This window comes from Scyliorhinus torazame, chromosome 19, assembly GCF_047496885.1.
Source record: "Scyliorhinus torazame isolate Kashiwa2021f chromosome 19, sScyTor2.1, whole genome shotgun sequence".
Taxonomy (NCBI): Eukaryota; Metazoa; Chordata; class Chondrichthyes; order Carcharhiniformes; family Scyliorhinidae; genus Scyliorhinus; species Scyliorhinus torazame.
In genome coordinates, this window is record NC_092725.1 from 68,344,444 (window position 1) to 68,357,607 (window position 13,164).

Below are 13,164 nucleotides of genomic sequence, written 5' to 3' on the forward strand. Positions count from 1 at the left end.
TTGTAATCTCTAGATTTACTCACTGTGTGGTCCTGCTTTGTAACATACTCCCAAGCTCCTGGAGCACTTGTGTGTATGACTTGTGTGAACCCTCCTCCTCTCTTGGGGTTCCCACACCCCTGCCCTTGTACCATGGAGGCAACATGCCATAAATATCTGATGCTGCCAATAGCAGAAATGCCTGTCTATGTCCCAGATTGTTGAATCACCAGTCGGTACTGTGTTTCTATACTTTCCTGTCGGTGCCCTTGCCTCACGGTGTCAGGCTCAGGGCTGCACACCTTTTTGTGATTCTTTTGAGCCTTATTGATATTCACTGGTATACATGGGCTTAAGGTACACGCCGCATTTCCAACACATTGCTGCATCGAGTGCTTTGCCGACCTTTCGGAGTGGCCACCCACTTGCTATTCCGAACTCGCTCGACTGTAGTTGTGAGGTTATCGCCCTGGAACCTGCAGTCCACCCAGCCACTGTGTGTCCTGCAGTAGTTCAGCTGCCCTCGAAAGTTCAGAACCTCAGCGTGAGTTTGAGCAAACCTGAGCCACTTCCTGCACACATGAGCCTCTGATACATGAATCACCAAAGGCTCTTTGCAAGCAGTTGGTCTAATTATTTACCATCGATTGCAAACAATGGCCAATTGGATTTGATGTGAGTGGAGAGGCCTCACTCACCCAGATTAAATGTATCACTAGCTGTTCATGATGGATCAATAAGCCGAAGTCTTGCCAGACATCTTGCTGTTAATCATTTTTATTATTTGACTGTCTTATTCCACAGCTCTTGAGTAATTTATTTTTAATTAGCTAAGGATTATGTGAACCAGCTGATAAATACTCATCAGTTCACATATTTTGTTCCTAAAGAAGCAGCATTATAGTAGAAAGGCATTCGTTTGCTGGGGAATTTGTCCATTGAGTGCTCCAGGACTTGATTTCTAGCAGCAGTATGCTTCGATTAATATAATTGACCTTAAGTGGACCAGACAGTACCTCTCTCCCTCTGTTGTGCATACAAACTAGCCAGCTCCAGCCATTCCGTACGGATCTCTCACCTTCTCATTTACATTGCTTTATTTTCAAAGGTAGACTTCGTCTAGATGTTGTGAGGCTGTGTCCCCGGCTGGAGTGTCTAAAATTAGGAATTGTAATTTCAGAATGAGGGATTCATAAAATTTAGGACTGGGATGAGGAGAAATTACTTCACTCAGATGGTTAAGTGTCTCTGGAACAGCAAATGCTTATTGAGTGTATTCGGGTCTGATTCAGTAGATTTTTGGGCATTAAGGGAAACGATTGATGGCTCGATAAGCTCAAGGGGCCAATGGCCAAATGTTTTCTCTTCTCTCTTCAAGATACCTAATTCTTCATCACTGCAGAGCTAGAGCACTGATATTCAAATAGATGACTCCCTCTCCTACTCAATCGGTGCTTGGTGTCATCTTACAGTGATGCAGCTGAGAGCAGGAGCTGTTGCAGGCATTTCATTTTTGGTTGGTCACCCTTCAGGGGCGGAATTCTCCCCTACCTGGCGGGGCATGCCGTACCGGCGCCGAGGAGTGGCGTGAACCACTCCGGCGTCGGGTCGCCCGGAAGGTGCGGAATCCTTCGCACCTTCAGGGGCTAGGCCGGCGGCGGCGGGGTTGGCGTTGTGCCAGCTGGTGGTGAAGGGGTTGGCGCTGCACCAACCGGCGCCGAAGGGCCTCCACTGGCCGACACTAGTTGGTGCATGTGCGGGAGCGCCAGCGTGTGCTGGCGTCATGCCAGCGCATGCGCAGGTGGAGTTCTTCTCTGCCGGCCATGGTGGACCGTTACACCGGCCGGCGCGGAGGGAAAGAGTGCCCCCACGGCACAGGCCCGCCCGCGGATCGGGAGGCCCCGACCACGGGCCTTGCCACCGTGGGGGCCCCCTGTTGCACTGTTTATCTGGTTATAAATATGGCAGTCAATGTGGTGGCCTTTCTTAATCCTAATTATGTTTCTACTTTCAGAGTCGCCAGGTATCTCTCGATACCGCCACGAGGTTCAACCCGAATACCGATCAAAGAGCCAATACACCAGTTAGTTAGTTCAAAATCAATACTATTTATTTACACACACAGTAAGATCTACTCCTGCACAACAGTACTACAAATTAAACTATCTCTAACGCTAATGCCTATACTTAACTTCGGGTGCCCACTTAGTCAGAGAAACAATGGCCGTTGTTCGGATCTGAGGCTGTTGTTCGAAGAAATACAGGAGAACAGCTAAGGTCGTCCGTCTGGTAGCGAGCGTTGACCTTGACCTTACTTGGTTCTGGTGATGCTGGTGGATGGGTCTCTCCGCCTGAGAGCCAAATCCAAGAGAGCGAATCTCTCGTGGGGGTTCCTTCTTATACTTGGAGGGGCTTTGCGTGCTTTTAGGCGGGCCTTAAACTTGGTCCCAATTAATTGGGCAGCTTCTCGATCATTGTTATCGATCTTAACCAATAAAAGGGATGGATGCCCTAATGGATGGGCGTGTCTTAGGTGGCCGTTAGCCTTGCTCTGTTTGTGACTTTCTGGCGCCGGGATGTCTGTAACAGTTTCAACTACCTGAGTGTTAGTCCTTTGTTCCTCGGAGATGGGCCATCAATATGCTAATTGACCCAGAGTTTCAATTCCGTCTCGTAACTGCTTCCCAAATATACATTCAGGCACTGTGCCTGCTTGTTTCATAGAATCATAGAATTTACATTGCAGAAGGAGGCCATTTGGCCTATCGAGTCTGCTCCGGCTCTTGGAAAGAGCACCCTACCCAAGGGTAACACCGCCCCCCTATCCCCATAACCCAGTAACCCCACCCAACACTAAAGGCAATTTTGGACACTAAGGGCAATTCATCATAGCCAATCCACCTAACCTGCACATCTTTGGACTGTGGGAGGAAACCGGAGCATCCAGAGGAAACCCACGCACACACGGGGCGGATGTGCAGACTCCGCACAGACAGTGACCCAAGCTGGAATCGAACCTGGGACCCTGGAGCTGTGAAGGAATTGTGCTATCCACAATGCTACCATGCTGCCCGTATTGTTGTCTAGTATTGTGCACATTTCCCTACATTCTTTGTGAGCGTACATTTTGTATTCTGGAAGTGGCCATCCCAGCTGGCTACACTCCCTCCTTGTGATCCTCAACGCGAAGCGTGAAGAATCATATTACTACATCTTCTTTGTTCTCTGCCTAAGTCGAGCACCCGCAATCAAGTACAGGCTCTACTCTACTCTGTCCTATGGATTGGAACTTTACCTAAATTGTTTTATATACACACATTGTTATAAAATTCTACAGGGCGCTATGACATTCAGGCATGCATTACAATTAAACACGGGAACCTCTAACTATTCTTATCTAAACTATCCTTAGTCACTTTCAAGAATTTACAACAGTATAAACTATACAGTAGCAGCAATACAGGTCTCTGTAGCTTGGCAGTCAAGTACAGAGTTTTACATCTTTTTATTAGAACAACAAACAAAAAAAGGTCGATGCACTTTAATTCACTTAAAGAGAGTGGGGGGTTTGCTGAAGTCCGAAAATAGGGGGTCTGAATGTATATACCGGAGTGGGAGGCTTTCCTTCGCCATTTCCTAAGTCTCAGTGTCTGGATGACACTACAGAGTATTGCCATGACTAACAGTGCTTCTACAATGTAGGACAGGGAATACCAGGTGATGAAGTTGTCACACCAGGTTGCTGTCTCTGGGTGTGGTGTATGGCAGGGATGGGAAACATTCACGGCCTGTGAGGTAGGGGTCAGTGGGGTCGTGTCCGTGCGCAACTGTAGGGATCCCGCGAAGATCCAAATGTAGACCATGATGTCTGTCTTCATGTTCTCTTCTTCCTTCCGTGGTTCTGGATTTCTGCGGACACAAGCATAATCTCTGTTATTATCTTGCTTAAGATCTCGTATGTCTGTCTGTCTGTCATTTTATTACCAATTACCCATTACAATTGGTCACCATCTGTGACTCCCTCTTTTTTTTTAAACCAAATATTTTGGGACAAGACATCCGAGAAGAAAATACTGTCACAGAGCAACCTAAGGGTCGCTGGAAAACAAACAAAAGAGTTTGGAACCAAAAGTTCCGAATGGGGTGTGTATGGGCCGCGGCGGGTAAGAATGGGTGGAATCCCTGGGTAGGGCGGTGACCAGTGCCATATGTGCACTACCTGAGTATAGTTGACCAGATGGGTGTCCTCAGGCAGCGAGGGGACCAGTGCCGTTTCTCCACTGCCTGTGCGACCGGACAAGAACGGAAAGAATTTGTATTCGCCGTGTTATGGGCGAGGTGTTTTCAGAACCCAAAAATGTATCATGGAGTTCAACCAACCTCTCCCTTTAATGTATTTGTTGCTTTTCCTAGCACACGGCTTGTTCCCTAGGTGTGGGATTACAATTCTGGACACGTGGGTTTTTAAACACAAAACACTGTTTATTCCATGACTCAACATAACATCTTAAATAAACATTGGATCTCTTAACACCCCTTATTTCAAAGATAACTCCGAAAATATTGCAACAGTAAATAATTCCTCAAAATGTTCCTTCAAACTTCCAAGAGACTTAACACCTTTAAACAGAATCACATCAGGTTAAAGGCTTTGCTATTATGAGTTTAAATCACTCAAATGATCCAGAGATAGTCTTTCATGGCAGACATCACAGCAAATCCAGCTCACTGCAAAACACAGACACTCCCCAAGCTCTTTTCCTCCAAGCTGCAGCTCTCTGGAAACACACCGACACACACAAGCTGCTTTTTCAAAACTGAAATTTCCAAAATGGCTGATCTAAAGCCCAGCTCCACCCACTCTCTGACATCACTGTTTTCTTAAAGGTACATTGCTGAAACATCCATGTCTTAAAGGTACTCTCACATGACAGCTGTGGATGTTGCCTCTTGTGATTACCTTCGAATCAGAAGAGTAGCTATGATCGGTTGTCTGCCTACAAACTAGTTCCTTTAACTGCCAGTGGGCGTTAATAGAGTGGTGGCGTGGGGCCATGAAAACTTTAAATAAACAAACAACATTCAACATGTACAGTAACAAACATTTAAAGCAACAAACTAACATAACAAAAATCATGCAGGTTCCCTTTTCCCATCATCTGGACACCTCATTGCTCTATAGCGAACAGAGTCACAAAGGGGTTCGTCTGATGGGAGTCAGACTCTAAGTCATCATCTTCTCCCAACTGCCATACTCGTGACTGGAGTAGTTGTGCCAAAGCTGCTTGGGGCGAATTGGGGTCCGTCTCGTCATTCCGGATGAGTCCGTTCGAATTGTCTCGGTGCCAGTGTTTCGTGTCGAGGTTGGAGGTGGTAGGGAGCAATCCATAGTCGTCGGGGGGTGGGTCTGGATCAGGGGCTTTAATGTACGTGGTCTCAAAGGGGTTGCTGGAATCTTGTTCGGAGTCACTGGGAGTGGGGCCTGGTGCAGGGGTGTAATCGTGTTGTGGTGCTTTGGGGCTGTCGCTATCGCTGTCGCTGCTGGTTGAATGAAGGGAGAGGCGGAGACGTGACTCTGGTGGTGGAATCAAAGTAGTGTCTGAGTATGGGCTGGACTGGTTGGGGGAGGGTAGGAATAGGTCATCCGTGGGCGGGGCGTGTTCATCTGCTGCTGCAAGTGAGATGTGGTGTGAATGGTTGTTCTGTGTGCCATAAGCCTTAAGCTGGTTTATGTGAAACCATGCAGACTTGCCATTGGGATAAGTAATTTTATATACGGAGGGGCTGACTTTCTCAGAAATGGAGTACGGTCCTGTAAATGTGGGGGAGAGGAATGAGCTGGGGTTGTGTAGGGATAGCATGACCTGCTCCCCTACTACAAATTCTATGGCTTGTACTGTTTTGTCGAAGCAAACTTTACTTTGCTTCTTCCGTGACCCAAGCCTAACAGCTGCTGCGAGCTGGGCTGCTTTTACATTCTCGACAATCTGCTGAACTGCTTTCTCATGGTGAGGGCGGTGACTGTGGGGCTGGCCAAATCGAGTCCCAACAAATATTCTGTCCCCTTCATGGGTTGTCCGGTCATGAAGGTGTGGGGGGGGTGTATCCTGTCGACGTGGATACCGTGTTACTTATGAACATTAGTGCAAATGGGACAACTGTGTCCCAGGTGCTATTGTGCTGTTGCACCATTTTCCTTAGGGTTACTTTGAGAGTCCTATTCTTTCTCCCAACTATTCCGCTTGATTAGGGGTGATGTGCAATGTGGTATTTTTGTTTGATTCCAAAAATTGTGAGGATGCTTTTCATCACTCGTCCTGTAAAATGTGAGCCTTGGTCGGACTCTATGCTGCGGGGAAGACCCCACCTTGTAAAGATGTGCTGTGTGAGAACCTTGGCTGTCGCTTTAGCCGTGTTCGTTCTGGATGGAAAAGCTTTCACCCATTTTGTGAAGGTGTCAATGACCACCAACACATACTTAAAACCATTCTTGCAGAGGGGTAGGGGGTCGTATATAATCAATCTGCAAAATCGTCCAGGGGCCATTAACGGGGCGGGTGTGACTAAGCTGACCTTTCCGTGCATATCTGTCGGGATTGTTCTGGGCACAGATTAAACAGTTTTCAATGCAGTGCGTTACATTGGATTTTAAATCGGGCCACCAGCAGCGATGTCTGAGGTGGGCGAGGGTTGCTTCTATGCCTTGATGTCCATGGTTGTCATGGAATTGAAAAATAATTTGGTTTCTGTCCTGAGTGGGGACCACATAAAAACCTTCTTTTAAAATTATACCGCCATGTGGCGTCAACGTGTTCTTGTATTTATCGTAGGGGGCTGGGAAGTTGCCTTTTAAAACTTCCCTGAGCTGTTCATCATCTTTTTGGGCCTGCGCTAAATCCTGAATGTTGGTCTGTGAGACCTGAACCGCGTGTACTGGGGCACTCTCGGGAGGATTCCAAAAGTGACCGTGTCTGGAACCTGCCTTTGCTAGGGCGCCCGCCTTAACGTTACCAGGGGGGAAGAATGATGGTGGCTATGAACTTTAATAATACCATATTTCCGATCTTTAGCTGTCCTGAGAATATGCTGGAGTAATGGGGCTCAGGGTAGGGGTTTTCCATCTGCGGAGACAAAACCTCTAGATTCCCACAGGGGTAGGAATTCTGTTAAACTATTACAGACATTCTGGGCGGGATTCTCCACTTCCACGCCAAAGTGGCCGCGCCGTCGTGAACGGCGTCGAGGTTCACGACGGCGCGGAACGGCCACGGTCCCGACTGATTCAGGCCGTGACAATGGGCCAGTATCGGGGCCGCGTCATCTACACGCGTCAGGCCTTGGCGCCCGCGTAAAAGCGGCGCTGCATAGATGACGCGGCCGGCGCCGCATAACGGGCATCATCCGCGCATGCGCGGGTTGGCCGGCGCCAACCCGCGCATGCGTGGTTGCCGTCCTCTCTAAGTCCGCCCCGCAAGAAGATGGGGGACGGATGTTGCGGGGCCGCGGAAGGAAGGAGGTCCTCCTTCAGAGAGGACGGCCCGACGATCGGCGGGCCACCCCACATTCCAGGTGAAGCCCGGTGCAGGATCCCTCCTCGTCCCCCCCACAGGCCGCTCCCCCAGCGTTCACGCACTGCCCACGACTGCAGCGACCAGGTGTGGACGGCGCCGGAGGGAACCCACCGTTTTGGCCTGGCCGCTTGGCCCATCCAGGCCTCAGAATAGCGGGGGTGCCGGAGAATCGCCATTTTCGGTATCTCCGGCGATTCTCTGGCCTGCGGCCCGCGAAACTCGACCGGGCCATTCCCGCCGCTTGGGAGAATCGCGGGAGGGCGTCGGACCGGCGTCCCCGGAAATTTTGGCGGCCCAGGCGATTCTCCCAACCGGCGTGGGAGTGGAGAATCGCGCCCATAGACTGTCGGAATGTATGTCAGCTAGGGTCGGGAACGAGTCTGGGTGCTCTACAATATACGCTACGGCTGCTAGTTCTGCTGACTGTGAGCCTAAATGTCCAGGCAAGTTCAAAGATATCTCCTCTAACGCGCGTCCCTGCGCGTCCTCTACATATATACCGCAACCGGTAATCCTTTTACCGTTCAAAACTGTGGAGGAGCCATCCACATAAATCTTTAGGGGTGCACCTATGTCTGTGGGCTGGGGTCTCTGGGGTGGAGTACCTGGTTTTGGGGGAGCTGACTTTGGTACAAAGACTCCTGTGTTGTGTTTGGTGGAGATGATTTCACATTCATGTGGGGTGCCGGCATGGTGTAAATTGTCTGCGAGGAAAGTTTTTGTCCTCTTCACTGTTATGTCCCGTCCCTGTAAGAGAAGGGTCCATCGGGTGGTGCGAATTTGGCTGACTGTGCCGTCCTTTAGTCTACCATCCAGGAGAAGTTGTGTTGGGGTGTGCTCAGTTAAAATGGTGATGGGGTTGAGTCCAGTTATGTAGGCGAAGTATTGAACTGCCCCAAAAAACTGCGAGCAGGTGCCTTTCGCATGCAGAAAATTCTTGCTCGACTGGATCAAGCACTCGTGAGGCATATGCTATGGGGCCTAAACGATAGTGTCTTTCCTGGAGGAGCAAGGCCGAAAGGGTTCGGTCAGTGGTTGCAACCTCAATTGCATATGGGGAGAGTGGATCTGGGACCTGTAATGCGGGGGCTGTGCAGAAGGCTCTTTTTAATGCATCCATGGCATCCGTGTGCTATGGAAGCCATTCCCGTGGTGCTTGCTTCTTTAGGGGTTCATAGAGGGGCGCTGCCTTTGTGGCAAAACCGTCGATGTGATTTCTATAGTAGCCAGCCAGTCCAAGAAATGACCGGAGGGCTGTGACATTACGGGGCAGGGGTAATTTGACAATGGAGTCGATGCGTTTCTGCTCGATCTCGCGTTTGCCATGGGTGATGTTCCTAAATAAATTACTTTTTACATTAATAAATTACATGGGTGTGTGTTCAAACTTTCCAGTATTAATCATAGAATCACTACAGTGCAGATGGAGGCCATTTGGTCCATTGAGTCTGCACCAACCCTCTGGAAGAGCACCCTACCCAGGCTTACTCTGGCACCCTATCCCCGTAACCCACCTAACCTGCACATCTTTTGACTGTGGGAGGAAACTGGAGAACCACGAGGAAACGCACGCAGACACAGGGAGAATGTGCAAACTCCACCCAGACAGTCACCCATGGCCGGAATTGAACCCGGGTCCCTGGCACTGTGAGGCTGCAGTGCTAACCACTGTGCCATCGTGTCATTTGGGTTTGACCAGTTTCATAACTTTTAAACCCAACGAAAACCGTGATTGCTGTACAATTAGAATAAGCAATGTAATTTAAACATTTTTTTGAAAGAAGAAAAACTTGAGATTGGAATTCAGACGTAGAAGTATATATTCAGGCCCTGGACTAAGGTAATCAAGGCATAGGGTAGCAAGATTTAGCTGAGCTACAATATTAGATGTGATCTTGAATCATGGGGCAGGCTTGAGGGCGTGAATGGTCTACCTGTGCTCTATTGTTTATACAATGTTTATTCAGCAAAGTATTATTAATATTGAAGCATATATGTACATCAACCTAGAAAGTTAGCTGACGAATACCTTCAAGCACGAATGTTAGCAATTCAAGAACAACCGTGCAGCATAAAAACAAATGGTTAGTTCCTTTGAGAAAGAAACATAGCATAATCCTCTAAACCGGCAGCACGGTAGCACAGTGAGTAGAACTGTTGCTTCACAGTTCCAGGGTCCCAGGTTCGATTCCCGGCTTGGGTCACTGTCTCTGTGGAGTCTGCACATTCTCCCCGTGTCTGTGTGAGTTTCCTCCGGGTGCTCCGGTTTCCTCCCACCAGGCCCGAAAGACGTGCTGTTCGGTAATTTGGACATTCTGAATTCTCCCTCAGTGTACCCGAACAGGCGCCGGAATGTGGCGACAAGGGGCTTTTCATAGTAACTTCATTGCAGTGTTAATGTAAGCCTACTTGTGACAATAAAGATTATTATTATTATTAAACCAGTTCCTTAAAAAGCACTATGCTGAGAGGAAATACGTCCCACAGTGTCAGAAATTAAAAATAAAGTTGGGCGGCACAGAGGCGCTGCGGTTAACATTGCTGCCTCATTGTGCCGAAGCCCCCGGTTCGATCCTGGCCCCGGGGGACTGTCCGTGTGGAGTTTGCACATTCTCCCTCTGTCTGCGTGCGTCTCACCATCACAAATACGAAAGATGTGCAGGATAGGTGAATTGGCCACGTTAAAATTCATTGAAAAGAAGAACTTTAAAATAATGAAACAGAAAAATATATCTGGGGCTGGATTCTCCGTTTCTGAGTCTAAGGGCGGTATTCTCCAATTGCCAACGCCAAAATCGGGTTCGGCGATCGGCCAGAGAATCCATTTTTCACCGAAATCGAGGGTGGGGCCATTTTTACGATGCTCCACCCCCTCAGAAACAGCATACTCAAGGAGTATGCCGCGCGCCATTGGGAAGGCCTCAGGCCATCACCTGAGGCCCTCCACGAGACTTCCCAATGGCGGCGGTCGCGTGTCCTCTCAATCTCCGTAAACCTGACGTGGCAGCTGCGGACTCTGTCCAGTGCTGCCACAGTCGGGATGGGGTGGGGGAGGGGGGGGGGCTTCGGCGGGTGGCCGGAGTGGGGAGGGGGGGGGGCTGGTGGCCGGTGGTCCGGGGGTGGCGATGGATGTTACAGGGGGACGGTTTCTGGCAGGCTGGACCCGCGCACGGTGGCACCATGTTGGATGGCGTGGCCGCTGCAGGCCGCTACCATGTACGACCACAGATTCGGCCATTCTACGTCCATATTGGCAAGTAAAGCTGGGGGCTTTACATGGCGCGGCTGCTAGATCCCATTTGACAGAGCACGGTGCAGGGGCGCCGCCGACTTTTTGGTCGTGAGACCAGACACATCCTCCGGACATAGTCGCACAATCGTAGAATCCAGCCCTTGGTGTTGATGCCAACGGAGAATCAGTGGACATTCACCAGAAAAATCGGCAACAAACCCGCATCAATTTCTGCTACCAGTGAGGGGCTGGCACCGGCGCCGCATAGAACACCACCGACACCCACGCAAAACGGTGCGGGAATCAACGGGTCCATGATGGACACTTTGAGGGCTGACAAGTTGCAGCTGTGCTTAAACAATACACACCCCACACACACACTGAGTGGGGCCGAAAACATGGGACAGGTTGTGTTGGAACGCCCATACAGCTGATGGCTCGACTGGGGCCATAGGCCACCCTGGGAGGAGGCCCCGGGGGGTCAACTATACAACCCAGGTCACCAAATTTGAAGCGGGCTGTCAGCGGCATGCCACATGGCTGCCTTGCCACCTGCGGTAATGGTGTTGCGTACCCGTCCATCCCGACCCCACAGCCCACCTCCTGGCCCTCCCCCACTACACCCGCAAGACCTGGTAGAAGCCCCCCCCCCCGGCCAGCGACACGGCTGTCGGCAAAACATGGCGGTGCTGGACACTGTCCGTACCCCTCTCTCGCTCAGCAGTTACCACGCCATGTTCACGATTTGAGAGAGCACAGGTGGACTGCGCCGTCTGGAACTCGGGCCATCTGAGGCGGAGAATCACAGGTGGGCCCACCAATGATAGGCAAACAGTGTTTCAACTGTGCGTGGCATGCGTCGCATTGACACCATATTCAAGGAGGCGGAGCATTGCAATTCTGCGTCAAACTGGCACCTGCCACGATTTTGGCGTCGGGAGCTATTCTCTGCCCGATCACACGCCCTGATTTCGGCGTCAGCTCATGGAGAATCCCGCCATAGTTTTTGAGGAACCACGACCTTGAATGTCCACAAGAAATCCTCAGGACTGACCATCACTGCACTGACCCTCGAAGATGTCGAGTTCCTGGAAGGTTACCATGGAATATTGTATTCAGCAGATACAGTTCTATGTTCTAAGTGAAACAGGTCTATTATAAGGCACATCTTTGCTGTAATTTTCTTTAAAAAGTTCATTGGGCCTTTGGTGCCAAAATATTAATTTGAGATCACCTCATTTTTCTTAAGCGGTTAATGTTTTTGTTTGGACTCCTTCTCAATGTCTCTGCCCCTCTACATATTCCTAACTGGTTACAATCTCCAGGTGGTTATTTTCGTAATCCAATCCTTGCATTTCTATCTTCAGTAAATGTGCAGATGAATTGCCTTCTCTGAATTTATGGCTTGTTTCAGCTCAATGTTACCTACTGGTATCACACACCTTCACACCTTAGTTGCATTATGATGCCAGACCAGACCCCAACAGTGGCTATGATACTGGACTGCAACCTCCAATATTTTAGTTTATTTTAAGACTGTGCGGAAAGAGTGATTTGTTCCAGGATTGTTTGCATGAAGAAATAGGGCTGCTATTTCTGAAACAAATCAAATAAAGTAAAACTTTTAACTTCACACCCAAAAAGAACAGCTTACACTTGCCTCTTAACAAAATTATACAATTTTCCATGGAACAAGCTCTTAATCAAGCTTTAACATTAGCAGTGCATAGAGTAATACTTGCAGTAGAGAACAGACTCTGGCTCTGGTTAAAACCCCTTCAGACTCTGGTTGAATATCTTCAAATAGCTGCTTCAACATGGGTTGTTTCAGCCTCTTCCTTGTCTTCCGACAAGACTGCTCTGCTTTTAAAATATTACAATCTTATATTAGACAATACAATACAATAAAATATTAAAATAAAAATGTTAAACTTTGCTACTGGGAAAGAAAACTGATTTTTTGTGTGGTCTCAAGAAAAACAAGGGTTGCCATATCAGAGATCAGACTACACACTTAACTTCCCAAAGCCTTTCTCCAAAACTGTCTCTCTCCTCAGCATCTCAAAATGTCTCTCTGCGTTTATTGGCTGCACCCAGCAATGACTTCATCTCCCCAAGCTAAAAATAGAAATATCTCTGCAGTCTGCAAAGCACATCAACTCCCCAGGGACTTACCCAGGGAAACCACTATGCATGATCCCAGACTGAAAAACACATTCTCTTGTCAATTTCACCTGCTGCCTCCGAAAACCACCCAGGCCCTGCAGAGCAGAATTGTTTTTAAACAAACACATTCTAATCCTAGGCTTTTAACCCTCAAATTATCCGCTACATTTATTATCCAATTTTCTTAACATCTCCCAATTATCACACTTGGTTCCA

General features: G+C 48.9%; 1 protein-coding gene across 15 annotated transcripts in view; it reads left to right on the top strand.

Moving 5' to 3' along the window:
• The window catches only part of cadps2 (Ca++-dependent secretion activator 2), a 1,044,194-nt gene that overhangs the window by 122,930 nt on the left and 908,100 nt on the right, over positions 1-13,164 (top strand). The window lies entirely within an intron of this gene.